This window comes from Schistocerca americana, chromosome 2, assembly GCF_021461395.2.
Source record: "Schistocerca americana isolate TAMUIC-IGC-003095 chromosome 2, iqSchAmer2.1, whole genome shotgun sequence".
NCBI classification, from domain to species: Eukaryota; Metazoa; Arthropoda; class Insecta; order Orthoptera; family Acrididae; genus Schistocerca; species Schistocerca americana.
The window spans coordinates 691172192-691177506 of NC_060120.1; positions in this window are offsets into that span (position 1 = coordinate 691172192).

Genomic DNA, 5315 nt, shown 5'->3' on the forward strand with positions numbered 1-5315 from the left:
ACTACTTCCTGAGGAGTTTGTTGGTTCATTTCGTTGAGCCCTGATAAGCTCCAGAGCCGGACTCCACGCCGAGCTGAGCTGGTAACCGCTGTCCCGGTTTATTAGGTTGTCTGTGACCTTGATCTCGATGGCCTCCTTTATGACACTGTCCCAAAATCTTGGCGTCTGTGTCACAATTTTGGTGTTGTTATAGTCTATTGAGTGGCCGAGCTCCAGACAGTGCTCCACTATGGCAGATTTAGTTGCCTGTCCGAGTCTGGTGTGCCTCTGGTGTTCTTTACACCTGACGTCCACCGTCCTGGTTGTCTGGCCAATGTATAACTCTCCACACTGACGCGGGATGTTGTAAATGCCTGGTTTACGTAGCCCCAGGTCGTCCTTCCCACTCCCTAGCATGGTCCCAGACGGGCGCGGACGGCAAAGGGAGCACCCAGCGCCTTCTGGGCATAAATACTGGACAAGATCCTCACCCCACCTCACCTAGACAAAAGACAATAGCACAGCAACAAATGACCTAGTGCACCACGACAGCCCCTCACCCTCACACTCAACACACAACACACCCCACAGAATAAAACACAATAACATTAAGGAAATCATAGACAAGATAAGAACTATTGTTAACAAAAAAAAACAGCTCCAAGTACCACCAAAGGGAAAGGAGAATATGTAAAACTAGAATAAGGCAAAAAAACATTGTAGCAACCAGCTCCAAGTACTACAAAACAGGAAAGGAGAACCTGTAAACATTAGTATTAAGAATAGTCTAAGCTGGAATATATCATCCAAAACAACATACTCCATCACAAAGAAGTATTACAGAGGGAAAAACAAGTGTAAGCGCTGTTAAAAATAAATCCCCCATTAGAATAATGTGTCACTTCCAGTTATAAACTAAATTCAATTAAGTAAACAATTAGTTTTATTAAGTTAGTTATATTGTTAAACATGTTCAGTTAATACATAACAAAATCAATCAATATTCTCTCGAATTATATACACCAAAAAATAACGTAAAATTAAGGATACCCAATATAAGATAATAGCATGTAATCAGATATATAAGAAAAATGGAAATAAATAAAATAAAAATGTACCCTATGGCTGATAAAGGGCAAACAGACAAGCCCTAAAACAGCCCGCCTTCTCCCCTTAGGAGAAGGAATAAAAAGTGCTAAAAAAAAATAAAAAAAACTCCAACACAGCAGTCTCAGGTAGCACCTGAAGAAGGCAACGAGTTACGTGGCCGAAATTTTGTGCCAGAGCGACACAAACATCCGGCAGTAGACCTGATTGTTCCACATGTCAATTACTGTTATTCTTGATCACTAAATGAAATTGAAAAATGTTAATGAAACGCTACTTTAATCATATCTGAGACTGAATTTAGGAATTTTGGAAGCTTTGATGTGCTGAAGGAATTTTGACTTGGTATTAGATAAGCCATAAATTCGAGCACGAGACTGTAGTAGGAGAAAAATAGTTATTGTCAAAAGAGGTTCGAACCCGTTTGACTTTATAAGTAATTCAGTGCAATGTTAAGCTTTTTCTGCTCTACGATAGTGAAACTTATATTAGAAGACTGAGCTGTGTTTTGTTAGCGAAGAGGCAGTACATTAGATTAGAATTTGAATTCTTGTCATACTGCCAAATAAAGAAATATTTAATTTGCATTTGGGTATTTCTCATTATACATACATTGAAAAAAGTTACACAACACCCCAGTTCCCAGAACTCCTGAAGATAGACGTTGACTGTGGATATTGTATCACAGACACAGTCCCTTCGACTGTTCACAGATGTCACTAAACCCACCCAAAGACGTAAACAACCATGCATGAGCAGCGCATATTAGACGGAGGGAGTCAGACAGCCGATCAGTTCCAGTCATTCCAACAGGAAGGAGGTACATGGCTCGTGTTGTCTGTAGTTCAACCATGTCCAGACAGTCAACACCGCGGTTCGATCGTGTCCACATTGTTACTTTGGCTCTCAACAACAGAAGTGTCCATGCGTCTCAGAGTGAAACAAAGCGATGTTGTTCGGACATGGAGGAGATACAGAGAGACAAGAACAGTCGATGACATGCCTGGCTCAGGCAGCCCAAGGGCTGCTACTGCAATGGATGTAAGCTATCTATGGATTATGGCACGGAGGAACCGTGACAGCAACGCCACCATGTTGAATAATGCTTTTCGTGCAGCCACAGGACGTCGTGTTACGACTCAAACTGTACAAAATAGGCTCTTGAATGTGCAACTTCACTTCCGACATCCATGGCGAGGTCCATCTTTGCAACCACGATGCCATGCAGCCCAGTACAGATGGGCCCAACAACATGCTGAATGGACCGTTCAGGATTGGCACTACGTTGCTTTCACCGATGAGTGTCATATATGCCTTCAAGAAGACAATTGTCGGAGACGTGTTTGGAGGCAACCCGGTCAGGCTGAACGACTAAGACACACTGTCCAGCGAGTGCAGCAAGGTGGAGGTTCCCTGCTGTTTTGGGGTGGCATATTATGTGAGGCTGACGTACACCGCTGGTGGTCGTGGAAGGCGTCGTGATGGCTGTACGATATGAGAATGCCATCCTCCGACCAATAGTGCAACCATATCAGCAGCATATTGGCGAGGCATTCGTTTTCATGGATGACAATTCGCCCCACCCATCGTGCACATCTTGTGAATGACTTCCTTCAGGATAACGAAATCACTTGAGTAGAGTGGGCAGCATGTTTTCCAGACGTAGTCCCGATCAAACATGCCTGGGGTAGATTGAAAATGGCTGTTTATGGACGATGTGACCCACCAACCACTCTGAGGGATGTACGCCGAATCACCATTGAGGAGTGGGACAATCTGGACCTACAGTGCTTTGATGAACTTATGGATAGCATGCCTTGATGATTACAGGCATTCATCAATGCAAGAGGACGTTCTACTGGACATTAGAGGTGCCAGTGTGTACGGCAATCTGGACCACCACCTCTGAAGGTCTCACTGTATGGCGGTACAACATGCAATGTGCGGTTTTCATGGGCAATAAAAAGGGCGGAAATGATGTTTATGTTGATCTCTGTTCCAATTTTCTGTACAGGTTCCAGAACTCTCGGAACTGAGATGATGCAAAACTTTTTTGATGTATGTATATACGTCTTCAGAATAAGTGAAACACAAATCGGAGCCCCCTCCCCCCCTTGACAAAATCCTGGGCTGGATGCGTTCTTGCCATTTAAAGCTATATTTATCAGTCTTTGAATCAACATTTATCATAGCATGTTTGTTTGCAATTAAATTTGGTAATTTTCTGTATACTGTTGTTTAGAAGCACTTATTTATATTCGTGTTAATTCAGAGTTATAATATTTCTTTTAACACTCAGCTGTAACTGTGAACTTCGAAAGTTCCCAATCCTTTTTTTTTTAACTGTAAGATTTGCATCAAGAAAATATTTGAGAACCTTAAACTTCCCATTATTGGCTACTATTCGAAAGAGTATCATCATTGATTTAATTCACCATGATTGGCTATTATTCGAAAAAATATCATCACTAATTTAACAATATTATGAAAAGGATAGATTGCTACACACCCTATAGGGGGACGTTGAGTCTCAGGAAGGCACGAAGAAAAGATTGCTTCACATTTTAGCTTTCGGCCAAAAGACCTTCTTCTAAATTAGAAAACATACACGCAAATTCACAAAAGCACAACTCACACACACACTGTGTGGCCGGCCACAGTTGCCAGAGACAGAACAAGTGGAGTCTCACTTTCTTATCAGAAAGTGATTATTAGACATACTTGCAGCTTGTGAATCTGAATAGTTGGATGGGGAATTCAATTGAAATCTCCCCAAATAAAAAACTAGCGAATTTTGTATAAACTGATATTAAATGACTATACTATCTGGGAGACAGTCTAATTGTTTGCACTTTCTGGTGGCCGCTCCACTTAATTTCTAGAGAGTAACACTCTACTAGGCATCTGGGAGATTGAGAGGTATGAGAAGTTGCGCAGAAGTGCACGCGGCCATGACATGCGTTCATTTAATGACGGGCGGCCTGCAGGCAAATGCCTGTCAACCTCAAGTTGACACCAATAATGGCCCAGGCGTTTACTGATTGTGACGGCGCAGCTGACAGCCGGACATTCGGAGTGTTGTTTACTACAGTTACGAGATATCTGACGAACGATTCTGTGCACCTAATAAAATGACTTCTTACAAGGCGCACTTCACAAGAGAGACGGTCATGCAAGTATTTTCATGAAGCTCTGTGTAGACCAGTGGTTCCCAACGCACTGGGAACGGGCAACTACCCTTTGTAGTGGGAGGGGGAGGAGTAAAAGGAAAATTTCTGAGGGAAACAACCAAATAGGGTTTCCAACATAACATACTAACAATTCAAAACTGTATTAATAAATGATATTTTTTGAGCTCTAATATTTGGAATACCATCGTCATTATTATCAGCAGCATCATTCATTTGACAACCACTACTGGAGACTTTTCCATGCAGTGCAGTTCTCAGGGACACCCATCAATGATGCTCCTACTTATTTTCTGATGACTCCTACTGTAACGTCTCTCTGTTTTCTTATCTTGTGGATGCCAAAAAAGTACTGCCTTTGTTTCTCTTAACTTCATGTCCGTCGACATCTATTCCACTTTCTTACGGTCATAATTACCACTCAGACTCCAGTATGTCACCTGGTCCATTTTTTCCCCTCTCGCACCTACTGATTCCCACCTGGAGTCTAACCACTGATCATTCAGCAGCCCCCAGTTCTGAATAGTTTCCACGTTAACAGATCGCGTCTCACTGCCATACGCCAAAATATAATAAACATTAATTTCAAACAGTCATTTTCAGACTCGACAGCTTAGTTTTAAAAACTCCATTAGCTTCCCCAAAGTATTCCAGGTTCTTATTTACTGTTCTATTTAGTTATTTTGCTATGAATACATATGTAATAGTCAACGCATGTTATCAATAAAAAATTCTGTTAGCATCTATCTTCCTCATTTTGAAAATCGACACGTTCTGGGTTTTAAGACAAATTCTTGGGCTCTGCAGGGACAAAAAGAATTGCTGAAAACAGGCTTTGATCAAACATACTGACAGAAGTTGGTGAATGATTGGCGGCGAATATCCATTATTATTGGAAAAGCCGTTAAGAGTTCTATACACAGGTACAAAAGTACATGTTCTACTATGGTACGAAACTATGAAAACAAAGCGAGGAACCGGATCAACTTTGAGCATTACGGTGGACATTAGCCGACTTCAAAACAAATACAGAAAAGATAG